Source organism: Podarcis filfolensis, assembly GCF_964270895.1.
Source record: "Podarcis filfolensis genome assembly, chromosome: 12".
NCBI classification, from domain to species: domain Eukaryota; kingdom Metazoa; phylum Chordata; class Lepidosauria; order Squamata; family Lacertidae; genus Podarcis; species Podarcis filfolensis.
In genome coordinates this window covers 29,019,234-29,047,152 of record NC_139614.1, presented here as the reverse complement: position 1 = coordinate 29,047,152, position 27,919 = coordinate 29,019,234, and positions in this window count along the sequence as shown.

Below are 27,919 nucleotides of genomic sequence, written 5' to 3'. Positions count from 1 at the left end.
TGTTGTGAACCACTCTGTGATCCTTGGATGAAGGGCAGTATAGAAATTAACAACATATTGCCCTCCAGATCATGCTCATTGAAACTGATGGGAGTTGGAGTCCCAGAAGATCTAGGAGAGTCACTATGGCTTGCCAGGAGGGAAATGGGGAAATGTGAAATAGTAAGGAGGTCTGTATGGTGCAAACACATCAGCAGAGTCAATCCTTCACCCTCCTGGTAAACCACCTTCCAGGAAGCTAGTTTAACAGCCCCATTCTATGAGACAAGCCACTTATGTTTAGTAATATGGCCCCCATTTACTATGGAACTGCATCTTAAAAAGAACAGAAGTATTTATTTTTCACATCTGTAAAAGCTGGCTATAGATCTACTGGGTTTCCTTTTTTTAAATAAATTTTCTTTCTTCTCTTCCTGAATCTGAAGAATTCGTTTCATTTCAAGAAATACAGAAGCTGCTCTTTCCCCCTAATCCTCTACTCTTCATTGTAGGAAAAGAGTAATTTGGAGACCTAAGAACTGATGGTGTATCAGTGTTTTTGGAACAATATCTCCTTTGCTACTGTTTCTTCACTCAGTCTAGCAGATCATTGATTTCTGTACAGGGACCATTGGAGGGAAAAAAATCCAATATTCTATTAGACAAAGAAGGGGAACAGTGAGTCTGCTTCCCAGCTGAATTTGTGAGACAGTGTGTGGAAAAAGGTATTGCATTCCCCTCCCCACCTATACTGGGTTTGCTCTGGAAACAAGCACAAAAATGAGAGAGCCACAGCAAAGAGGAAACCCAGAGTAACACGAAGCAAAAGAACGCCCATGTGTGCACTGCTGTTCATGGGAGCATTTTTCACTAAGGCAGGAGACACTCAGTATGTGCAGAAGGTTCCTCAAGGTATGTATTGAGGAATAATCAGAAGTGTCTACTTGTACGAAGCTCTGTATAAAGATCAGTATGTGATCTGTTGCTGCTTGGTCACAGATAAAGGGCTTCTTTCAGGAATACAGTGGTACCTCGGGTTACATACGCTTCAGGTTACATACGCTTCAGGTTACAGACTCCGCTAACCCAGAAATAGTGCTTCAGGTTAAGAACTTTGCTTCAGAATGAGAACAGAATTCGTGCTCTGGCGGAGCAGGAGGCCCCATTAGCTAAAGTGGTGCTTCAGGTTAAGAACAGTTTCAGGTTAAGTACGGACCTCCGGAACGAATTAAGTACTTAACCCGAGGTACCACTGTATACCAGGAGCTAAAAGACTGCAGTGCATCTTCATATTTTAATTGCATATTACTTTTATTAACATTAATACTACTACTGAATAGGCTTCCATAGGCAGGGTTATATCAAAAGGCCCAGTGTCCACACCTATACTCCCTCTCTTCCTATGCACAAAGTACAACTCCTGGATTGTTCAGTTTACAGTTTTTTTATTAGGAGAGGGTTGCTACATCACATGCTATCTGCCCCCTCCGATATGCTCCAGCAGTTTCTTTTGGGGCCATCAGCTGGGTACAGTTTGAGGCCTCGCACCTGCTCTCCTGCCAGCGCTTTCTGCTTGCCAAACTTTGGCTCAACTGAAACCTAGTTCAGCATCTCTCTGCCTCACCCCTTCCCTTGCTCCTCAGTTAAAACTTACAAGGAACTGACCCCAGCAGCACCTCTCCTCAGCTGTTCCTCATTTATCAGGCTGCCTCACTTTGCCTAATAGGTGGGCCAATCCTGCTCCTGCAACACTTTCCTCATTTAAATCATTTGTCCTTAGGAAAAAAACACAGATACCTGTGTGCAGTGTTATTTTATTTTTTTCTAGAAATAGAGGTTCCTCCCTCTATCTCTTATAATGGCAATGGTGCCCACCTCAGAGGTGCCGGAACTGAGTTCTGGCTGAAAAAAGCCCTGCCTGTGTGCTTTATCCCATGGATAGGAAACCTCTCTTCTTCTTTTTTAAGCCTGGGGGCCATGTTCCCTTCTAGACAAACTTCTGTGGGCCACATGCCAGTGCTGGGCAGGACCAGAGGCAAAATGACGCAGAGCCATTAATGTAAATGTTACCTTTGCATAACAGGCTAGTTTCTACACATGTTCAAGCACTTCTCTTTGTTCTCCATCCCGGCACACAAGAAGTATTATCAGAGTTCAAAGACACATTCCACACATTTGGAAAACTCCGGGTATGGAAAGCAAGACTAGTGAGGGGTGTGGCCTAAGAAAGGGTGCGGTCCTAGGAAGAGTTCCAGTGCCAGATAGTGAGGCCTGAAGAACAACATTTAGGCCCTTTGCCTGAGGTCCACCACCCTTGTTTTATTCCATAGTAAATAGCAGGTGGGGGGGGCTAATTGGTTGAGGAAAACATTTTAAAAATCCCAGCTTGGAATTTTATTGAAGAGGGAATGACAAAATCCCCTCCCTTTGTGCTATTGCCCCAATCGGTATCGTATATATTCCTGTTCATGGATCTCCCATTATGCATCGTTGTTATCAAGAGATGCTTTGTGAAATGATTAGGGGATCAAATCTGAAAGAATCAGCCCCATTTCCCCCCGTGATGCGATTTCTACTCGGTAGCCTTCTCCAACAGGTGTAAGCTCTTAGCACAAAAATGGACTCATTTGCTCCTGCCTAATCTTTGGAAAGCTGTGGGGTAGCTTTGTCACTTATCAAATTTACATTGAAAGTGGATAAATTGTTTTGAAAGTGCATCCCAGTGTGAAGCCATCTCTAGCTCCGCTTCGACTTTTGAAATGCCAAACATGGTTTATAAAAATGGTGTATATTTTGGGTATGTTCGATAAGATTCATACACCCACAAGCATATTCACAAAAGGAACAGTGTTAGGGGAAAATCCCCTTTACAACTTTCCGGCAAGAATTCTAAGCATATTCATGGTGTGCATGCTATTATACAAATGTATACCTACATTCTTTCAAAGGAAACAGTAATTTTTATAAATCTATGTTTGTTATTCAAGCAAGCAGCAATAGTTGCATTTTTTATATCTATTTACACACACGTGTGTGCTAAATTGCAGCACAATTTTACGCAACTCTGCTTGGAACCTGCCATTAGGAAGGTATAAAGTTAGACCTGCCATTGAGTTTCCATGCCCGATTCATGGCGCTAGAACTATCATACAAAGCTCCAAATTGTTTGGGAGCCAAGTATCTAAAAGACTGCCTCCCAAATATTAATTGTCTTGGGCCCTACCATCAGGAGGACCTGTTGGTGGTGCCAACCACTGAGTGCTGCCTGGTTGGCACTGACCTATGATCATTCTCCATCTGTGGAATGCCCTTCCTCATGAGATATGTCTGTCTCCCTCATTATGAACATTCAGGAGGCATTTTAAAGTATATCTCTTCACCCAAGCATTTGATGTCTGAAAGATACTGATCCCGGAAGCCTTGAAATGATTTGCTAAGAGAATATGTGTCTGTATTTAAAGGGGGTTTTTAGATGTTCTTGATGCTTTAGATGTTCTTAATATTTTTATTTTTATTATTGAATGCATTGTTTTTCTGCTTTGCAACCCAGGGCTCCATTGGGAGGATGGTAGGATAGAAATAATGGTAGTAATACATGCTATACATGGCTGTTTTCAGGAGTGTCTAGCGCAGTGGTGGGGAAGCCATGGAACCACCCTCCTGAGTTTTTTGCCTTTCATGTTTAGAAGGCCAGTTTCTTTTTTTCGCCAATTATTTTTATTGATTTTCCAATATAAACCCAGTTACACAAATTAGTTCCAAATTAATACATTTTTGTTAAGAGGCTTCCCGCACACCAGTCTTGATGGATCTTTATGATCTAATATTACTGCGTTTCATATTCTTGTTTATTTCGATTACATTCAATTTTTCAAAATTATCACATAATTAACAACTGTAGTCTTAATGTTTCCTATTTGTATCATTATTATATTATTTAACTTCCAAAAAAAAAAGGCTTCAAGTGAGGAACCATAGCTTTTTGCTTTTCATCCTTCGTGCGCCACATCCAAAAGTCAGTTGTTAGTCTTTTGGCCTTACATGTCTCTCTGATGATTTTCCTTTTTTTCCTGTGGCATTTGGGGCTATCTCCTTACTCCCACTGTTTTTGTATTCCAGGTTGGTTGGGGCGGAGCTGAAGCTTCAAGGTTAAACGCTCTTCTTTCTCCGGCTCAGTTCCTTCCCATAATACTCAAGCAGTTCCAAAGCAAAAACAGCAGATCCCTTCCTTCCACTGGAATTGAGAATTGACAAATTCCAGAGAAGAAGAAGAAGAAGAAGAAGAAGAAGAAGAAGAAGAAGAAGAAGAGTAGTAGTAGTAGTAGTAGTAGTAGTAGTAGTAGTTTGGATTTGATATCCCGCTTTATCACTACCCGAAGGAGTCTCAAAGCGGCTAACAATTTCCTTTTCCCTTCCTCCCCCACAACAAACACTCTGTGAGGTGAGTGAGGCTGAGAGACTTCAGAGAGAAGTGTGACTAGCCCAAGGTCACCCAGCAGCTGCATGTGGAGGAGCGGAGACGCGAACCCAGTTCACCAGATTACGAGTCTACCGCTCTTAACCACTACACCACACTGGCTCTTCAGAGATTCACCATTTCTTCCTCTGGCTGGGAAGGAAGGGTAAGGGTGGTGCCATTCCTCTTCTGACATCCAAAAAGCCCTCACGCCGCTTTCCTTTCGCTGCTACCATAGCATTTTACTCAAAAAAGAAAGAAAGAAAGATTATATCTCAACATCTTCATGATCTCTTTCAATCTTTTAGTCCTTTTTAGGGGGGTAGGCTCTAACTCCCAGAGATATCCTTCTAACCAGGCTCCCCACCCCCTTTACTCCTTGCAAGCCATACACAGCTGTACATCTTCTTTAAAATCTCAACGTTACATCGTTCATCAAACCATCTTCACTTGCATATCTTAAAATTCAAAATTAGGAGAGGGTTGTCGAATCCTAGATGGAAAAACTTCCATAAAATATAACAGAGAGCCCCCCTCTCTTGCATCCACCTCCAACACAAGACAGAATCTTCTTCCAATTTAAAACCTCAGTTCCATGCAGCTGATTGTTATCTATCTCTGGTGCATGCCTATTCTGAATACCAATTAAAACCCAACTATAAGGAAAGCAGAGACATCACCTTGCCAACAAAGGTCCATATAGTTAAAGCTATGGTTTTCCCAGTAGTGATGTATGGAAGTGAGAGCTGGACCATAAGGAAGGCTGATCGCCAAAGAATTGATGCTTTTGAATTATGGTGCTGGAGGAGACTCTTGAGAGTCCCATGAACAGCAAAAAGATCAAACCTCTCCATTCTGAAGGAAATCAGCCCTGAGTACTCACTGGAAGGACATATAGTGAAGCTGAGGCTCCAATACTTTGGCCACCTCATGAGAAGAGAAGACTCCCTGGAAAAGACCCTGATGTTGGGAAAGATGGGGGGCACAAGGAGAAGGGAACAAGAGAGGACGAGATGGTTGGATAGTATTCTTGAAGCTACCAGCATGAGTTTGACCAAACTGCGGGAGGCAGTGCTCTGGTCCATGGGGTCACGAAGAGTTGGACACAACTAAACAACTAAACAACAACAATAAGGAGAGCATCTGCATCCAATGGCAATTTGGGGGTTTTTGCATCAGGCAAAGTGCGTAGCACCCAGTGCCTCTGCCTGCTGATCTGTGCAGGGGCAAGCCATCAAGGCATAGAAGGCCAGTTTCAAAATTATTGTACTAGTGTACAAAGCCCTGGACAACTTAGGCCCCAGAATACCCTAAGGACCACCTTACCCCAATATGTCTCAAGTCAATCACGGGGATTATCTGGGAAAGTACTAGTAAGGGTCTATCATGGACCAGAAGCACAACACATTTCCACAAAGAGTTGTGCCTCCCTGCTATGTTTCAGATGCCTGAACAAAACAGATTTATTTCAGGAGGCCTTTGTGCCATGAATATTGTTCTAATGTTTTATATCTGATCTTTTCATCTATGTTTTTATTATTTTTTTAATATTGTATGGGGGCTTTCTGTAAGCCATTTTGGGATGCACAGTGAAAGAAATGGGATATACATTTCTGCAATAAATAAATATCCACACATGGTGAGAGCAACATTTACTAGTAATTGGACACAACAATTTTCAGACGCCATGCACATGCTTTCATTTTTCCAACTGTTTCTTATTTAAACTGTTCAAAGCCTGCCTCTTCTACTGCATCAATCAATATGCATCCCCTTCTCACCCTCACTTGCTCAAAGTCTATGTAACATTTAGAGCAATGCAGCATTGATGTTCATGGACTGTTAAACAGGTACTCCATGTTTAAAGTGGGGACACACTATTGTCTCATAATAGGTTCCTAAAAGCGAGAAGGGAGGAAATAATCCAGGCTCTCGCAGTATGTTAAATGCAATTTCAGGCAACATAAGCATACAGATCAAGCATGAACCGACACATTGTACGGCTGTCTTTTTAAAATACCGATTCTCTGTCTCCAGTTGAATCCTTGCCACCTTCAGCGTCACTTTTAACCGTTTGCCATCCATTTCCCCCTCTATTATCAGCAATGCAAACACATTAAGCACACTTCCAGAATGGGAGCTTTTGCACAGGAAGACAAGGTTGGCGTGGTGGTGGGAGGGAAGAACCCACCTTTCTTCCTTGCCAGCCATTTCCCATCTGAAGCTGAATTATTTTTGGAACACAAGAAAATTAATTTTCAAAGAGAAATTGAAAAGAAGTCTGTGATTCGTGTCTGTCTGTGTGTGTTTAAGCTCTCTCTACAAAATATGAATTTTGAATCATCACCATCATTTACAGGAAGCATGTAATTTTCCCCACTGTGATGGCCGTTATGATGATTCACTTTAAAAGCTTGGGACAAGCCATGCATCGTCTGCTGCTGATTCAACTCGGCTTATACCCAGTGAACTGTTTACCTTCCATGAATTGCCTTCGGTCCTATTCATTAGAGGTCCATATTTATCAGACGCCTCCCTGACCTTCTTTATTTCCCTCCTTGCCCCTTCCTTTAACAATGCCCTCTTGCCCAATGAAGTCTCAGTTGGCCTGCTCCTCTGTCACTGTGTGACTTTCTCTGAGCCAGATCCATAGGAGGGCGAGACCCCTGAACCTTTCACGCTTGTGTAAATGAGGATGTGACAGAAGAAGCTGCTTTTGTCACTGTTGGCAGGAGCACAGAATACTGTCTTGCACAGATCAGACTGTTTGTCAGTCTTGCCCAGCATTTGTCAATTCTGAGGTTTCCCATGCCTGTTCTATATCTGGCACTATGGGGAGCCTAAAAGGCAGAATCCTGACTTGCCTCATGTGAGCTAGCCAGTGGGGATGCAGGAACTATACATCTAAAGCTTGAAATCTTGCCTGCTTCTAATAGTCTCCAATATTGGGTACCACCCATCCACTTGGTAGCAGTGGGAAACAAGCAGATTATTGTTGTTTAGTCGTTTAGTCGTGTCCGACTCTTTGTGACCCCATGGAGCAGAGCACGCCAGGCACTCCTGTCTTCCACTGCCTCCCGCAGTTTGGTCAAACTCATGCTGGTAGCTTTGAGAACACTGTCCAACCATCTCGTCCTCTGTCGTCCCCTTCTCCTTGTGCCCTTCATCTTTCCCAACATCAGGGTCTTTTCCAGGGAGTCTTCTCTTCTCCTGAGGTGGCCAAAGTATTGGAGCCTCAGCTTCACGATCTGTCCTTCCAGTGAGCACTCAGGGCTGATTTCCTTAAGAATGGAGAGGTTTGATCTTCTTGCAGTCCATGGGACTCTCAAGAGTCCCCTCCAGCACCATAATTCAAAAGCATCAATTCTTCAGTGATCAGCCTTCTATATAGGCAGTGCTATTTTTCTAGAAAAAGAGATGCCGGAACTCACCATGACTTCTCCCTCCATAAAGGAGGGAGGTGCACATCTGTAGCTTGCTCTGTGTGTGTAGGCTTCCACGTGATGTGGAACTTTGATTACACAGTGCGTCTACATCATAGGGGATGCACAGAGAGTACTCACCACTAAAGATGTGCTCCCAATGACACATGGCTGTCAGGGGGCTGGGAATGTTAGGAGTGGTGACAGCAGGTTTGCCCATACTTTCTCTTTCCGCCATTGTATGGCAGATGGCGCATGGAGGCAGCTTATGTCTTTACGAATACATGACATTGCATGGGTTGCATCTAACTGTGCCTAAGCAAGGTCAGAACAGTGTCCCACCTCTGCCTCCTGCATCTCCTCCATGCACCCTTCAGTTATTCTCCAGAGCAGTTGAGCAGGGAGGCCTGAGAAAAGAAGTTCTGCTGTACAAGCAAAAGTCCACTCATGCAATGTCTACATACATAGAGAAATAGTACACATGTTTACTTGGAAATAAGCCCCACTTAGTCCCAGAAACCCCTTCATGGATCACTGCCTTGCTGTGGCCCCTTCATGGATCACTGCCTTGCCGTGGCGAAGGGGCTTGAAGAACTCAAAGAAGCTATGAACTATGCCGAGCAGGGCACCCAAGATGAACAGGTCATAGTGGAGAGTTTTGACCAAACGTGATCCACCTGGAGGAGGAACCGGCAAGCCACTCCAGTATCCCTGCCAAGAAAACTCCATGGACAAAGACAACAGGCATATAAAAGTTATGACGCTGGAAGATGAGCCCCTCAGGTCGGAAGGCGTCCAACATGCTACTGGGGAAGAGCGGAGGACAAGTACAAGTAGATCCAGAGCTGATGAAGCGGCTGGGCTAAAGCCGAAAGGACGTTCAGTTGCGGATATGCCTGGAAGCGAAAGGAAAGACCAATGCTGTAATTGCATAGGAACCTGGAATGTAAGAACCATGAACCTGGGTAAGTTGGATGTGGTCAAAAATGAGATGGCAAGAATAAATATTGACATCCTGGGCATCAGTGAACTAAAATGGACGGGAATAGGCGAATTCAGTTCGGATGACCATCATATCTACTACTGTGGGCAAGAAACCCGCAAAAGAAATGGAGTGGTCCTCGTAGTCAACAAAAGAGTGGCGAAAGCAGTACTGGGATGCAATCTCAAAAATGAAAGAATGATCTTAATACGAATCCAAGGCAGACCTTTTAACATAACAGTAATCCAAGTTTATGCACCAACTACTGGTGCTGAAGAAACTGAAATTGACCAATTCTATGAGGACTTACAACACCTTATGGAAGTGACACCAAAGAAGGATGTTCTTCTCATTATAGGGGATTGGAATGCTAAAGTAGGGAATCAAGAGATAAAAGGAACAACTGGCAAGTTTGGCCTTGGGGAGCAAAATGAAGCAGGGCAAAGGCTAATAGAGTTCTGTCAAGAGAACAAGCTGGTCATCACAAACATGCTTTTCCAACAACACAAGAGACGACTCACGTGGACATCACCAGATGGGCAGCATAGAAATCAGATTGATTATATTCTCTGCAGCCAAAGATGGAGAAGCTCAATACAGTCAGCAAAAACAAGACCTGGAGCTGACTGTGGCTCAGATCATCAACTTCTTATAGCAAAATTCAATCTTAAACTGAAGAAAGTAGGAAAAACCACTGGGCCGGTAAGATACAATCTAAATCAAATCCCTTATGAATACACAGTGGAAGTGAGGAACAGGTTTAAGGATTTAGATTTGCTAGACAGAGTGCCTGAAGAACTATGGATGGAGGCTCGCAACATTATACAGGAGGCAGCAACGAAAACCATCCCAATGAAAAGGAAATGCAAGAAAGCAAAGTGGCTGTCCAATGAGGCCTTACAAATAGCAGGAGAGAAGGCAAGCAAAATGCGAGGGAGATAGAGAAAGATACAGGAAACTGAATGCAGATTTCCAAAAAATAGCAAGGAGAGACAAGAAGGCCTACTTAAACGAGCAATGCAAAGAAACAGAGGAAAACAACAGAATGGGAAGAACCAGAGATCTGTTCAAGAAAATTGGAGATATGAAAGGAACATTTCGTTCAAAGATTGCCATAATAAAAGACAAAAGTGGTAAGGACCTAACAGAAGCAGAAGACATCAAGAAGAGGTGGCAAGAATACACAGAGGAATTATACCAGAAAGATATGGATGTATCGTACACCCCAGGTAGTGGGGTTGCTGAGCTTGAGCCAGACATCTTGGAGAGTGAAGTCAAATGGGCCTTAGAAAGCACTGCAAATAACAAGGCCAGTGGAAGTGATGGTATCCCAGCTGAACTATTTAAAATTTTAAAAGATGATGCTGTTAAGGTGCTACACTCAATATGCCAGCAAGTTTGGAAAACTCAGCAGTGGCCAGAGGATTGGAGAAGATCAGTCTACATCCCAATCCCAAAGAAGGGCAGTGCTAAAGAATGCTCCAACTACCGCACAATTGCACTCATTTCACACGCTAGCAAGGTTATGCTTAAAATTCTACAAGGAAGGCTCAAGCAGTATGTGGACCGAGAACTCCCAGAAGTGCAAGCTGGACTTAGAAGAGGCAGAGGAACCAGAGACCAAATTGCAAACATGCGCTGGATTATGGAGAAAGCTAGAGAGTTCCAGAAAGACATCTACTTCTGCTTCATTGACTATGCAAAAGCCTTTGACTGTGTCGACCACAGCAAACTATGGCAAGTTCTTAAAGAAATGGGAGTGCCTGATCACCTCATCTGTCTCCTGAGAAATCTCTATGTGGGACAAGAAGCTACAGTTAGAACTGGATATGGAACAACTGATTGGTTCAAAATTGGGAAAGGAGTAGGACAAGGCTGTATATTGTCTCCCTGGTTATTTAACTTATATGCAGAATTCATCATGCGAAAGGCTGGGCTGGATGAATCCCTAGCCGGAATTAAGATTGCTGGAAGAAATATCAACAACCTCAGATATGCAGATGACACAACCTTGATGGCAGAAAGTGAGGAGGAATTAAAGAACCTTTTATTGAGGGTGAAAGAGGAGAGCGCAAAATATGGTCTGAAGCTCAACATCAAAAAAACGAAGATCATGGCCACTGGTCCCATCACCTCCTGGCAAATAGAAGGAGAAGAAATGGAGGCAGTGAGAGATTTTACTTTCTTGGGCTCCATGATCACTGCAGATGGTGACAGCAGCCACGAAATTAAGAGACACCTGCTCCTTGGGAGGAAAGCAATGACCAACCTAGACAGCATCTTAAAAAGTAGAGACATCACCTTGCCAACAAAGGTCCGTATAGTAAAAGCTATGGTTTTCCCTGTAGTGATGTATGGAAGTGAGAGCTGGACCATAAAGAAGGCTGATCGCCGAAGAATTGATGCTTTTGAATTATGGTGCTGGAGGAGACTCTTGAGAATCCCATGGACTGCAAGAAGATCAAACCTCTCCATTCTGAAGGAAATCAGCCCTGGGTGCTCACTGGAAGGACAGATCGTGAAGCTGAGGCTCCAATACTTTGGCCACCTCATGAGAAGAGAAGACTCCCTGGAAAAGACCCTGATGTTGGGAAAGATAGAGGGCACAAGGAGAAGGGGACGACAGAGGACGAGATGGTTGGATAGTGTCTTCGAAGCTACAAACATGAGTCTGACCAAACTGCGGGAGGCAGTGGAAGACAGGAGTGCCTGGCGTGCTCTGGTCCATGGGGTCACGAAGAGTCGGACACGACTAAACGACTAAACAACAACAACAACAGTCCTAGAAAAGTGTGCACAAAATTGCAAGACTTATGCACCTGTTGTTTCAAAGCAGAGGCAGCTGCTTCACCCCACCTTGCCATGAGACCAGAACTTAGCTTCATTCTTATAGTTTCCAAATTATCTTCCAAACGATCACACGTGTTTCACACAGCAGGTCCCTAGAATTTCCCCAAGTATATAGCAATTTGAAGTCTTTCCTGTACACCAGGTCATCCCCCCCACAATCAGAGAATTCCTGCACTCCCTGCCATTCATAATGTCAGGTAGCTCATTTAGTACTTCACAGCTTGAAGCCCAAAGGACCATTTTGCCATTATAAATTAAAAATGATGCAATTTGAAATTAGGTAGGCTATAGATTCCTATGTGCAGTCATTCCTATAAATTGTTGAATTACTTTCTTCAGAGGAATGCCATTTGCTTCAGCAGGACAGAATGGGGGAAAGCATCAAATTTTAAGGACTCTTGAGCTAGAGAACCTACCACCTCCCCACACACCACGAACCACATGTGATTAACCTCTGACCATGTTTAGCCCCCTTCAGGCATTATGAACATGTGAAGGGTAGTCATGGGGTGGGCGTGCTAGTTCCACCCCATGTCACCATTCCTGTCACCACTCCAACTCATAAATGATGACTGTCTGGAGTTGGGAGCCTCCTGTACTCACAAAGACTCTCTGCATATTTAGAACACTGGAAAATGAAGACTAAAAAACAACAAGCATCCTCCACAAATACTGGGGAGTCCCGATGTTTAGAAGAATTCCCTCAAAGAGTTGAAGGACATTTGGAATGGTGATGGAGACAGGGCTAGTTCATAACCGCACAGTCCCGCACCTCCTAGCATTTGCTTAACACTTAATCTTTTTTTTTAAGAAGATATTTATTAAGATTTTCCATTTTATACAAACCAAGAAAACAAAAGGAAAAAAATTAAAAAGAAATTTTTTTAAAAACACATAAATTTCATATCTTATTTTTCAATAACATATTTCCCTGACCTCCTCATACCTCCCCTTCTTGTATTCCAGTTCAAATTGTTCATCCAACAAATCCTTATCTCATAGCATTACAGCTAAAAGCCTTATTTTCTATCCATCTTCTTAAATTATTGTAACTTATACTTTTACTTATATATAAAAAAGAACTATTTTTTCATATTCTTTTGTACCATTACAGCTGATAACCCCTTAATTTCAATCCAACATCACTCAATATTCCTTAATATTACAATATTTTTGCAAATAGTCTTTGAATTTCTTCCATTCTTCTTCTGCCGATTCTTCTCCCTGGTCACGGATTCTGCCAGTCAATTCTGCCAGTCCCATAAAGTCAATCAATTTCGTCTTCCAGAGTGGGTAGATCTTGCGTCTTCCAATACTTTGCAATGAGTATTCCTGCTGCTGTTGTAGTATACATAAAGAAAGTTCTATCCTTTTTTAACACCAATAGGCCGACCATGCCCAAGAGAAAGGCCTCTGGTTTCTGCTTAACACTGAAGGCCTGAAGGTGCTGGTAAAAGAGGGGCAGTCTAGGTGTTATCAATCCAACATGGAAGCCATTCATAGCCACCATGTAACAGCTGTTCCATGGAGCGTTTGAAGTGTATCACTGCTTTGGGTGAACAGCCGAAGCTACTCTTAGCAGACCTTGCAGCTTAGGTGAATTGGATTGAAAAGATTACTTACAGTTTCTGGACTTCAAGGGCTTTACTAATGCAGGAACTATTTACAGGTCAGTAGAGTTGAATGAGAGAAATAGCAGGCATATTGTCTCAACAAGTTGGGAGAGAACAAAAAACAAAATGACTTAGCTTTTGGGGGGTGGCATTAACTAAAACAGAGACTATAATCAGGGGACAACTAGAGCATTAGACAAAAGTGTCCTTGTGTGGTGTAAAGTAAAACATACATCAACTAACAGTTCAGGAGAAGGGAATGCATTTGCTTTTATCCAAAGGCTACTACCTTTAGAGTTCTGGAAACTAAACGGACAATAACTCCAGTCTAAGAATTCATTTGAAAGCAGAGTGTTCACAATTTATTTATTTTTGTTTAAATTTTTAAAAAATCTTTCTAAAATATATTTTCATTATTACTTTTATTAGTTATTCATTATCTCTGTGTCTCCTAATTATGGCTGAGATCAATTCAAGTACTCCAAGAAGCTTCATGCCCATGGGAAAGTCTCAAACCCCAGAGAGCTCCTGCCAGGGTAGAAAATATTGAACTGGGTAGACTGGTCTGACTCAGTATCAGACAGCTTCCTATTTGTCTTTAACCCACACCTGGATGTACCAGCTCAGTACAATGATGAGACGCTGTGCATTCCTGAGGGGCATGGAGGCTGTTGTTAAGTGCAAAACAGCCCTTTCAGCCACAGTTTGCATTGCTGTTGGAACAAATAGAGTAAATGCCAAACTGAGACATAACTTTATAAATCTGTTTTGAGAATAACAGTGTGTGTGTGTGTGTGTGTGTGTTGCAGAACCATGACAGAGAAGCACGCAGACCAATGTAAAGTTTGAGAACTACAGGAAGAATTCATGACGCTAATTAGAGTTCTCATTAGATTCCCATAATGAGAAATGTGCGAAACAGTTCCCTTTATTTCTCCAGGGACAAATGGAGCTGATGAAGGAAAGTGGCGGACAGAAAGGAGGGTGAGGAGAGGGCTCGGTATCAGATCACTCACTGAAACAGAAATACAGGGGAGGAAAATAAGGCAGCGTCGTGTGCTGTGTCTAGGTTGTGACATAAAGCTGATGTTTATGCACCCTCTTATTCTTAACATGCACAGGTGTGTTTATGTGCAATGTCAGAAATAGAAATCAGTGAAGTGATCTTTAGCTATATTACTTGTGTGGCGAGTTCCCGCCTCCCCCCAATGGAAATAAAGACATGTGACAACATTGTATTAGGTTAATGGGCTAAAATTGGCCACAACTTTATTGGTTACAGGTAAGAGCGGTATTGGCTTAGGCTTTGGTCCTATCAGACTATCCGGCTTCAGCCTGCTTGCATGAAGACCAGGAAGGGTTAACACCAGCAGGGGGAGCCCTGCTGATGCACATCAACTAGGTACTCCCCCCGGTGTCACTGCTCGGGGGCCCACTTTAGGCCCTGACCTCCATAGGCTTCGGACGAGGCAACCCCCCCCCCCGAATCCTTTACCAGACTACCCTTCAGTATATGGGGGAGGTGATGGTGCTCCCCCCCCAATACATCTACATAACAATACCCCTACCAATGCCTAACTGCCCAAACCAAAGGAGTTGTGACGATTTACTATGAGGTAGGCGAAAAACCCAATGGCCGGTGCCAAATTGCCAAGTGGAAAAAATTCCTACCAGGCCCCTTAACAGCGACCAACCAAGGTCCATAGCAAGGTCAAAAGAGAAACCTTAAAGAGCGGGCGGGTGGGAAACAACAGCAGCTGTGCAGGCAAAAGAGGGAGATCCCGGGGCCGCGCTTGCCTTAAGTGAGGCAAGCCACATACCCCGAGCCAGCCAATTGGCTGGCTCAGGGGATGACGCAGCCCGAGGATTCCCCTGATCGCGCAGGGGCTGGAAACCAGCCTCTGTGCACCTGTTGGGGGCATGAAGCCCGCAACCCCACCTCCTCCTGATGTTGGAAGTGGCTTTCTCTCTGGACAACTTAGTGGTTTCTCCACCCCAGAGACTCAGACCGGGGGTGGGGGAGACTGGAAGAGAGCTGCCCCAAACCTGTGGAACTCCCTCCCCACAGTGGTTGAAGCTGGGGCTGTCTGCACATGAAGTAGAAAATCTGCCACTGAGCTACAGGCCTTCTGTTTTGCAGCAAACAGGTTGAGCACAGCAGCTTAAAAAAGTGCTGTCATCGTGTGATGTTCCTGGGGTCCTCTACAAGGACCTGGACCCAGGTGGTCACAAAGGTCAGTCACTCAGCTATATTGCTGGCTGTGTTTTCCAGAGACTTCCCTTTCAATAAATGCTTCTACCATATATTGACTTATAGGGAGCAGTAGAACTTTCCTTTACTCAAGAACATCTACTCAACATCACATTGGCTTACCCCACATGTGTCCTGAAAAAACCGGGACATCCCAATTCTTATTATGAAAGAATGACGGCCATTTTGATTGCTGTGATCTCATGTGATTTTATGGTGTGATTTTTCCGTAGAAAAAGCTCTTTTTGGGGGGCCACGATCTTGTGTGGTGCCCCAAAATGTGTGTTTTGGGGCACCATGCCAAACAAGGAGCACTGTTTTGGGGGGGACAGTAGTGCAAAATCGCACGAGATCATGGCAACCAAAATGGCCACTGTGCTCTCATAAAAACTGGGAAGATGGAATTTGGGAAGACAGTATCCCAGATTTTGGCTTCAAAGTGTTGGAGGGTATGCATTGGATGAGATATATGCCTAGAATTCAATGACATCCGAACACAGGAAGCTCACATATAAACGTAAAATTTATTTCAGGAACGAAACACCCAGAATGAGGAATCATTGTGTACAGAATATTCATGCTGCTAATGGCCTACGTTGACATAACTATTTTCCTTAACTGCTGCAAATGTTGCCTTACCTTCTTTTCTTAAGAAGGGTCACATGATCTCTATCCTGTATTTGCAAGGAATTGATATTTCATTATGACAGCACCTAAGCTTTGGAAGTGTCTCCAGACAGCGCTGGCCCCCGGCCTCTTAAGTGAGATGGGCGCACAACCCTAGAGTCGGACACGACTGGCCCGTACGGGCAGGGGTACCTTTACCTTTACCTTTTTAAGCTTTGGAACTCCCTGCCGATTGACCAACAGGGAGGGAGAGAACCATGTACATACCCTTTTGCTCCTTGGAGGAAAAGGGGAATATAAATGTAATAAATAAATAAATGTGTGTGGTGGGGGAGCACCTCATTCAGGCGACACACACACACACATTTGTATAACAAAATTGCCATAAACTCCTCTCTTAGTTAACAATAGAGGAAGCTAATGCTAAGCACTTCCCCAATATTCTGCGGAAGTCCCACTGCTTCTGGTCACTTTTGTTAACAAGCCCATATACTTCCTGCCAAGAGTCCTGTTGAGACTAAAGTAGAAGAACTTAGGAAGAAGTTTCTTAATTGATCTTTGTAAATTATCTAGATTAATGGCAGTAACTGGACTAATTGAACTTTTGGATTGTAAAATCATTTACTATGGCTGTTCAATAAATCCCCTGATAACCGGCCAGAATGAGAGGATATATAAAGCCCTGAAAGGAGCTTTTGAAATAGTTGAGTTGAAAGTGGGAGAGAGTCTTTTATAGGGAGCTGGGCAGATGATTAACAGAACAAAGGGACTATCTTCACCCAGAGAGCTATATTTTAGAACTGTGTGGGGAAACAGGCACATCACATTTGTATGACAAAGGCAAAGGTTTATCAGTATTTAAAAATGAATTATATACAACTAATGCCAATGCGTGGTGAAACTAGGGTGATTATGAAAAAGGGGGCACATAGAAAAAGAAAGAAAAGTGGGGGGACCAGAGAGTATAAAAAGTCTGAAGAATAAAAGCCTGAAGTTCAACCACTAGATTAAAACAAAAAGTAGAAGAAAGGGGTAAAAGAGCAATCAAAATAATAAAGCAGCACTTAACTGTTTTCTTTGTGAAAAGTAACTGAAGGCAGAACCACAGATTTGGAGAAGCTCAAAATGTGTGTTTTAAAGAATTAGTATAGGAGCTGAATGGCTTATCCTACTGGTGGAATGTTTTCAATACTTAAATCCCACAGTGGATACATATGTAATATTCCATAGTCTGGCTTCCAAAGAAAGCTCTTATAAACACTCTGAAGAAACAGAGGAAATGGCCTTACACTGATTCAGACCACTAGCCAATCTAGAAAAAAGAAAAAGGGGACACCTGGACAGTTAAGTCCAGTCAAAGGCGACTATGGGGTATAACACTCATCTTTCTTCAGGCCAAGGGAGCCAGCATTTGTTCACAGACAGCTTTCTGAGTCATGTGGCCAGCATGACTAAACCGCTTCTGGCGCAACCAAACACCATGATGGAAACCAGAGTGCATGGAAATGTCGTTTACCTTCCCGCCACAGCGGTACCTATTTATCTACTTGCACTGGCATGCTTTTGAGCTACTAGGTTGGCAGAAGCTGGACAGAGCAATGGTTTAGACCCGCATCCTACTAGTCTATCTCACTCAGCATTGCCTACACTGGTAGTGGTTCTGCAGGATTCCAGGCAGAGGTCTCTCCCAGCCTTTCCTGGAGATGCCAGGGACTAATCTATATGTAAGCTAAATGCTACAGCCCTCCCCTTCCTTTTCTGATGACTATACTTGCTCATCCAAAACACAGATATTGGCCAATGCAAGAGAGCCACATCACTGTCATTGTTCATAGAGGAACAATGTGGAAATGGCAAGATCAGATGGGAAGAACCACAAATAAAATTATGTCTGTCAGTATATTAATCTATTCCTCCCTCTTCCCTAACTGCAACTCCCCAAACTGGCCTTTGGTGCCCCCTCTGTTATTTCCAAGTGATGCAATCCACACCCACATTCTGCAGTGTCTTCCTCCATTCCTAGGATACCACCATAGGTGTGAGAGAGAGACAAAGAGAGAGAATGTAAGTGAAATTTGGTGCACAGTGTGGAGGACCATTTGCTCACACTGGCACAGGGCTTCCTTGCAGCTTCTAGCTCAGTCTGCAATGGTCTTGTGATCATGTGATGCCATGTGGTCACATAGCCAATCCAGGAAGACCTGCAAATTGCTCTGCAGTGCTGTGAGCACGTGTAGGGTTCCCCCTAAAGATTTTCACAGTCAAGGAGAGCCTCTTTTGTCGTCCCATTAAGCTGAAAAGGCAAATGCTATCGCAGAGACACCCTCAACAAGGCTCTGCAAGACTCTTGCTCCCCACAAAAGAGCAGAAACAAAATCCTAGTACCTTAGAGCATGAGTACCTATCTCTTCTACTCAATAAATAATCTATTTTTTAAAAAAAATAGTCGAAAAGCAGTTTTCTCATCAACAGTTATGTGCTAGAAGCTCAAATACATTCATATCAAGTACCCAGAGAATGGAGCTGCACATCAGGTGTGGGGCCAGTGGAATGAATTCTCATGATTTGGGATGATTTGTTTCTCAGCTGAGTGGAAGTTTTTGCAGAAAGACCTTGGGGTGAAGAGCGCTTTATAGCTAATGTGACTGGTCCCAAAATGGCACTTTATCTCACACAAAAAAGGGTTTCTTTGAGAACAAGGCTATTCACTTTCACAGAGCAAAGTTAATGTCTTTTGCCAGTGTTAGAAAGCAGCCAGAGTTGTGTGACTGATTGATTGCCATCATTTTATTGGGATGGGATTTAAATCATCGGTAGTTTACTGATAAAGAAAGAAACAGGGAATGAGCTTTTCTTCTTAACTGAGCAAACTGTTCTGATCCTAGGAAGTTCGATTTACTTGTCAAAATCTGTGTGGCGTATATCGAGTCTATATAGGCGATACAGGTTTTGACAAGTAAATCGAACTTCCTAGGATCAGGATATTATATATTATAGAGCATGCTATCTCTGATACCCTTGCAAAATGGTTAGTCATCATATATCATGCCCCACTGTTCATATTGACTGTGGCATACAAATTCTTAACTTATTTTTTTACTTCCAACGCATCTTCTTATATTAACTGACAGTCCCCCCAATATCTTACTCCAGAGAAAGAGAACCCTAATGCATGCCCTCTGCCGCTTCAAAAATAAACACGAGAGGGTGTATGTATAATCCTGTTATTCATCTTTAAAGCTTTGCTTTTATGCTGCCCGTGTCAGAATAAAGTGTATGGGGGAGCTGTATGTATTTTCTGATTAGTACAGTTTGGGCTTGGGAAAGGTTACTTAAGAAACATTAAACATTAGACGGACTGAAAAGCTGTTCCTAATTCCCTTCAGAACCTCTTGCTATAGCAACCAGGAGAGATAAAGATGAAAAGAATTACTTGTTCCTTGCTTTCCGCACTCCTGCCCTGTAGGCAGACTACTTTTAACCACTTTCAATTAAAGTACCTTGGCAGTTATTTGAAAACTTAGGCTTAAATGACATTTGACAGAGGCAGGCACATTTGCTTAACCTGGATCTACCCCAGTCATAAGGTGTGTGGTGAGGACTGATTTACAGAATAAAGGGGGCATGTGAACACTGTCTTCTCTCCTATGGATTCCCTTCTCAGACATCCTATCTCCCCCAAACATTTTTGTCATTTGCAATATTGGGACCCCTATAGCCTCAAATATTTCACCAGTGAAAATAGGGGCATGGTTGTAAAGGTCCTATTCTCATGCCAAATTACTTTGTAGAAACGGATGAAGAACCTTCAACATCTGACTAAATGCTACAGTCATTTGCTTTGCCATCAACAATCCTCCATGGACTTAAAACCCAATGAGACAGTGAATCTTTAGGGAAACTGTGCTAGAAAAAGAATGCTGTACACAAATCCCACCCCTCACCCCAGGCAAAAAAGAAAATCTGGTCTTGTTTATAGGCACTGCATTGCTTGAGGCATTTCAGAGATTTCTTAACAAGTTCAAGGGGGCTAACTTTTTGTAGCTGCAACAGCCCAGGTATTTTGTTCCAGCTAGTTATTTGACATCACCTTGGGGACGGCAACAGAGTTCTCCTTGCTGGCTGGCTTCCGTCAATTTCCTCCCACAATGCTCTGGGAGTACACACATTCTGGGGCTTTCTGAGAATTAAAAAGGTAGGCCCCACTACCCATGAACAGATGGGAAAACATAAGTGGTGTCCAAACTTTTTTCAAAGAGGGGCAGATTTGATGAAGTGAAGGGCCGTGGGGGATGACCAAAGGGCCAACCAAAGTGTTGCTGAGATTTTTTTAGGATTTTAACCCAGGAAATAAACTGCCACAGGGCCTCAATTAAACCGACCAGTGGGCTGGATGAGCTCCCCAAAACAGACTTTGGACATGCCTGAACTACATCCGGGTCACTGTGGAGAAAAATGGCAGCTGACAGCTTCCAAAAAGAGCTCTGCTGTCACCATTGCCACAGATGAAAAATGTGATAGCTGTCGCCACTAAGAATTGGGGCCCTGAACCTCTGAAGATTTTTTGTTTCCACCACAGAACTGCCTCCGAGAAATTCATGTAGGATGAGGCTATCCATGACTGCTAGCCATTATGGCTATTCTCTGCCACCATAGTTGGAGGCAGAAAAGGCTTCTGAATACCTGTTGCTGGAAGCTAGACAAGGGGAAAGTGCTCTTGTGGTCATGTTCTGCTTAAGGTTTTCCCATAGACACCTGGTTGTCTGTGGGAACAGGATAATGGATTAGATGGGCCATTAGCCTGATCCAACAGGCACTTATTATGTTCTTATGTGTAAGAACCAGAAAAAAGGCTGGTAAATAGAGAGAGCTGGAGCATATGGGCATAGGATGGGGTTTGGGAGAAAGGAGGTGATCTGCAGGAGACCTCAGCTCATCTGCACAAACCCTTTTGACTCTTAAAATATAGGATTCAAGAAGACCCTTTTGCCACTGTTATATGTAGTTTTAGCCTCAAAGGAATTGAAAGGAAAAGCACATAGGGTTGGGGGCACTATTTGGTATTACAAAAGGACAAACCAGAAACATTTTGCACCTTTTCTGCTGTCACCTTTCCTTATATTTTTGTATCCATTAGTATTTCGGTGTTTAGCAGGTTGGTTACAGTAGCTAAGTGTTAATTGGTTCCTTGGCATGCCGAGATGGAACCTGATTAATTAGGAGTGGAAGTACCAATCCCAAAGCAGCAAGACGTGCCCATCAGTGTTGATGCCTTCAGCTTTGGTATATAATGAGACTTCTCGCTGCAGGCAAAGGGGAGACCGCATGCTTCCTTGTCTCTGGCATGGAGCAGAATTAAGCCTGAACTCTGTAGCAGACCCCTGCTTATCAGTAACCTTGCTATTACTCTGTCGACCCTGATGTGCATAAGCAATATTTTCATCCACTTCCCAGGAGAATTATCTAGCTGTTGAAGTAGAAAATGAATATTTTACAGTTCACTTGTCTGATCAATTACCTACAAGCTGCTGCAGTATTTTATAGCCAGTGGGAGAGCTGTATAGGTGATGATAGGGAAATCTGGAGGGAATCTCAGCCAACTATTTTTTTTATTTCTATTTTTTATTTCTATATTTTTTAAAAAAAGAAATAAAACTGTGAATGAAGCTCCAGTTTTGTTCATGAGGGTCTAGCCAGAAATTACAGTGTAACCAATTACAGTGCGGAAATCGCAATCAGACAAATGTGAATTCCAGAGGTGAGCATGTTTGATTGCTTGATTGAGGGATAATGAAGTGCAGAATGGTTCAAACCTAACGTCTTCTCAATAAAACATCTCCCATGATGCTTTTATTTGCAGATTTTAGTTAATTTAGAAATGATCGTATTGGTAGACACTTTGGAAGTTGAAGGGAACTATGTAAATTAAATTGCTGACACTCCCCCCCCCCCAGTGAAAGTGCTTCGTATAGACCCTTTTAGATATTGGTGGAAGACCCACTAAAGTGACATTATTGGGAATTGATTTGAACAAACCACATGGCACTTTTAAAATATTGCCTGGTTCATCGTGATAAATTAGTGAAATCTCATACAAACTGGTTTGAGATTGTTTGTAATTTCATGTGCAGGCTCAGCTAGGTATGTTCATTTGGAAGTAATGGGTTCATTCATTGGGGTTTACTTTCGTGTAATTCTGCCCACCATTAAAACATTAGTACTTACGAAAGAAGAGGTTGTAGTATCAAATTGAAAGCCTACAAAAATCTGAAATAAAGTCTTCTTTTGAATAATACTGAGAATATACCAGAATGTTTAGAGGACTTTTTAAAAAAAAAATCAGTCCATATTTTCTAGAATTCCTAGAATTCCAGAAAATTGAGTTGCTCCAACTCAGATTTTACTTATGGCTCAGTCCCGCTACAGCAGAGGTGGCTAATGTGGTACCTTCCAGAAGTTGTTGGATTCTAACCCCCATCAACCCCAGCCAGCATGGCCAATTGTCAGGGATAATGGGAGTTGTAATCTGTCAATATCTGGAGGGTGCCATGTCAGCTACCTCTGCTCTATAGGCTAGGCCTGGTCAGGCAGCCTTGAGAGATTCTGATAGGCCTCGTTCTAAATACCATTTTTGCGCTATCTCACTAAAGCTGGACTCTTGCCTTGAGCATTTCTCCTCCTTTCCCAAGGTTCATGAAGTGTCTTCTATACTCCACCAGTTTTGAAAACCTGGACGGTTGATGACAATGTAATAAACAACAAAAATGGGCATAGGGAACCTGTGCCCCTTCAGATCTTGTAGGACTTCAGCTCCCATCAGCCAAAGTGGTACCTCGGGTTATGAACTTAATTCGTTCTGGAGGTCCTTTCTTAACCTGAAACCGTTCTTAACCTGAGGTACCACTTTAGCTAATGGGGCCTCCTGCTGCCACTGCGCCACTGCCACGCAATTTCTGTTCTCATCCTGAGGTAAAGTTCTTAATCCGAGGTGCTACTTCTGGGTTAGCGGAGTCTGTAACCCAAAGTGTTTGTAACCCAAGGTGTTTGTAACCTGAGGTACCACTGTATTGGCTATGGTGGCAGGGGCTGATAGGAGTTCAAACCAACAAATGGAAGCCTACAATTTCTCCATACCTGTTAGAGCCTTTATTATATTGTCATCGACTGCCCAGTTTTTCGGAAGCTGTGGAAAAACTTAGATACTTCATGTATACTGAGGCAAAGGCAGATAAATGCTGTAGAACAACACAGCTTCAAGTAAAAAATGAAAAACAATGCAACCAAAACCTTCCTTAGCCCCCCATGGGTTAAAATCCTGACTAAAGACTCAACAGCTCCATCCTGAGTAGTTATGCTGTATAATGAGCAGTGCCACTTCTCATTCCTTGCACCTACCCTGAACTCAGCATGAGACATAACACAAGTTTCCCAGGCAATTCAACTGGAGTGATAAACACTGCTCTAGCTAATCTAATTCTAGTTATGCTGTTTACCTCCTTGCCATTTACTTTCTTACCACTCCCCAGAGTCTCATCTCCACAGCAGAAAGCATTTCATGAAGACTGTAATAATTATCTTTAAGCTCCTGGCATCCAGACAATGGGAAATGGAGGAAAACAGTGAAGAAAACAAGTCCCCTTTATCTACTGCCTTAGGAGGGAAGAATGACAAGTGTACATCCTCATCCCTGCTTCTAGCAATGATAGTCTGTCGTAATTTGAGATCTCCTTCAGCAGCTACAGATATAAAATACTGAAGCGTTGTTAGTTGCTAAAATATCTGATCTACAGTTTTTTTAGGGGGAGGAGGGAAGAGTCCAAGACTGGAATAAACCAGAGTTCACAGTCAATGTCTGCATTCACATGACATTGTTTTCCCATTATTTCCCATTGTATTTGAGATTTCACACCACGTAAAAGGCACTTTCTGAAATACAGTATAGCAGAATATAGCACACATTTATCACTCAGTTTTATATTATTTGCTTCTGGGGGGGGGGGAAGGGGTTTGCAAATAGCGGGGCAATGAATGGATGCCACCTGTTCGGTTTCATTACTGTTGCGTGGCTCAGCTCAGCTCTGCATTTCACTCCACCTGTCTTCCCATTTAATTTCCAAATTCATTTTGGAATTTCTGCATGTGCAATTGCATCAGGATTCCCTTTCTAAATGTGGTGTTTTGATCATTGTGCAACATGCATTTGTGCACAGTAGTAACCTCTAAGTAGGGGGGAGGAAATGCACAGACCCCAAAGTGCAGCAAACTGTACACACTTGGTGATCTGAACAAAAGCTGGAAATGGAAATCACTAATGTGCTGGTCCATGCAATTTGGAAGCCCCCCAAATCCATAGCAAAAGTCAGAGGGGAATAATTCTGTAAGCGCTTTTCATCTTTACTACTTCTGAATCTACTTTAAACTAATTAATTTTGGCATAAAAAGTCTCTGAGGAATTATCTGCAATTCTTGATCAATATTTGCTGGTGATTTTGGGGGTGGGGGGTGGGATGGGGTGGGGAGAAATAACATTTACTTAGTAACAATAGAGACTTTATACCATACGCTGTCCCTATTGAAAGTACTGTGCAAGAATGTTTGCCCGGGGAGTGGGGGATATTCAAAAGAATGTTGACTGTGGAAAATGAGCAAAGCAGAACTGATAATTCCAAGGTAGGCTCCATTCACAGTTGGAATGGTAAGACAGTCTTAGTAATATGCTCAGTAATACCTCCTGTATTTGCACTTTTCTCTTCCCCAAGTTTGCCATGACTGGTTCTTCTGCGAGCTCTGTATCTCCATCAACCATGTGCTCATTTTGACTCCTGCCAGACTTAATGGGAATTACAGATTAGAGCGAAGCGTGGATGCAGCTTTTTCTTCTTTGACTTTTTAAGATCCTCTAATCCACCCTGAGCCTATGGCAAAGGACAGCGTGTACTCATAATTAACAGGAGGCTCTGTCATTGGATCTGCTGAGGCAGCAGACAAATGCACTGGAGTGTCATTATCCTGTAGACCCACAGTGACCAGGACACTGACTCAGAGGCTACCATCACGTTGGATTCTTGACTCTGAGCCTGGTGTCCAAAAGACCACTGAATCTTTGACTGGTGAGCAGGAGTCTCCTGTTCCATATCCTACACCACCAGGGCATTTAAAACCAGGATCCTCATGGATACCTTCCCCAAGGACTGAGGAACCAAACTACCTCTTCAGTGCAACAGCACAGAGAGCACACCAAGCAGGAGGCTACTGAGTACAAGAGAAGTGCCTGTTTTCAGGCCAGGGTGTGAGTAGGTGTGTGGGTGTGTTTAAGGGTACTAGTTCCCAGTAATAAGGTGGAGCCTTGGAGAGATGGGCTGGAAACAGAGTCTCAAAAGGCTTCAGTGCACTCCCAGCCCATGTCAGAGCAGGTTGCTCTACTGGGAGCTGTCCATGGTTCTTCAGCATTTGACCTGCCTTGCTATCTGTGTCCTCTACTGGGAGCTGTCCATTTTATTGCAGCAACTGAATTGCATTGAAACTTTTGTCTTTTTTTATTTTATTTTTGCAAGAAGGGTTAAAACCATGCAGAAAAAAGAAAAGACATTCTGAGTACAGCAAGTCCTATGGTTCACACCAGATAATGAGAGATGGCAAAATGTTTTGCTGCTCTGTCATCAAAAGCAAGGAAATGGTACCAGATATCCTGTAGTGTCCATAGAGATGAGAAGTCTACTTAGGATTAAGCCCTCTCACCTCGGATCAGTTTGGTTATCTGTAGCCCTCTTCAGGTCCCCAAAAGAAAGCGTGAGGGTTCCAACTTAACTGCACATTTGATGGTTAGGAGAAAAGCTGGTGAGTGTGAGGACCCTGAGGTGGCTTGTATGCATGACTCCTCCCCCTCCCCACTTTAAGCCCCATATGTTCATTTGAAGCCGTGAAGAGGACTTGCATCACACTGCTAAGGGATGTAGAATTTACTGCACACCAGTTGTATGGTGAAAAGTATGCTAAAATGGTTGCCTTTACCAGTAGAATAGATCCATCACTAAAATGTGCACCTGGGTGAGTTTCCCTCTTGAGAAATATTTCTAACTTTGCAGAAATGCATATTTTAATCTGAATCCCATTTCAGATGAAATTCAGTTTGCAACCCCATTAAGGCCACTCTAGGTGCTGTCACATTCACAGTTGGATGCAAGGCGTCCAGACTGCAGTCTTTAGAGCAGTTATTCTGAGTAAATAAAACTTCCTCTCTAGCCCAGTGAACAATATTACTCACACCTCCATATTATCATGTGAACCATTTTGTCTTCCTTATAATCAAGCTGCTGCTAATATATATGGTGACACGGATGCCAGTGTAAAGAATGAATAAGGTTATGAGCAGTTACCAAACACTTTTCAAAGCATCCTCTTTTTTCTTTTCTTTTCTTTTTTAAACCAACAACCAAATTAATTCTGCTGATGGATTTTTCTTATTTACGTCTTTCCTTGCCGCCTTGGGCTATAATTAGTCACTGAAAATGGTCTTTCTTTGCTTCGATGATACTGTACACTCCAGTCATAGTTCTTGTTCCTTATTAGAGAAAACTCCTCAGCAGATATAATCTCTGCAACCTAATGACCACAGACCCATTTAGAAGCATCTTGAATGCTATCCCTCTTAACAAGGCCATAACGAAGGCAGAGGTGCCAAATTATTAGTTGTCAGACACTTAACAGTACCTGTAAAACTAAGGCAAGGGGAAACATGTGTCTCTGGAATTTTTCTAACTACTTGCAATGCAATAAACAGAACATAATATTTTATTTTAATAAGCTCTTGCTTTTCCGAAGCAGTTATAAAACTAATAAGCTATGAAGCAAGATAAGCAATCAAAGCCAGACACTCCAACAGGCCTTAATTTAACACTGTGGGTTCCCTTTCCTCAGCAGTTGGCGGGGGTGTGGGGGGAGGCTGTGTCCATTACAATTATGTCATATTTCAGGCATAGCCAACAAGGTGCTCCAGAGATATCATTGGACTCCCATCTTCCCCAGAATGGTCATAAATGCTAGCAGTCACTGGAATAATGCAGCCAGAATCCAAAGAGAAAGGAAATCCTGATAACGCTTTATTGAGGAAGCTGAACAAAAACAGTGTATAATTTGAGGGGAAATAAACAGAGATGTTTTGTCTTTCTTACCTCAGGCCTTACGCGTAGCTGGGAGACATTCAACCAAACATACAGAGGAAATCTCCTTCAGAACTATGCACCCAATCAGGGCACCATGCTACCTCAGTGAACATTATGCTGGTTGCTAAGCAACACCTCCTCTTCTTCCACTATGGCTCTAGGTTAGATGACTTACTGGTAACATAATTAACCCTTAAGTTACAAACTGAGTGATCCCTGCTATTACACTTCCAACAAGGAATGATGAGAGTTGTAGCCGAAAAACATGTGGTAGGAACCAAGTTGGTTACTCCAGCCAGCTTTACATTTTGATTTTGATTTTAAGAAACACCTAGTTCTTTTCCATTGTTTGTAACATCATCACTGTTTGGTAATGCTCTCCTAATCCATGTTTTTCTAAGGGTGCTTTCATGCTGCAGTATGCCTGACAGGTGGTGCTGCGAACTACAGTGTGATGACAAAGTGGGTTCTCAGAGCTGCTGGGCCATTGCAGAAGCGTCAGAGGGCAAGGAGGAGGGAACCTGAGACAGGAAGGCAGGTGAGTGGCTAAGAGTGACTGAGAAGGTTACCTAGGCTG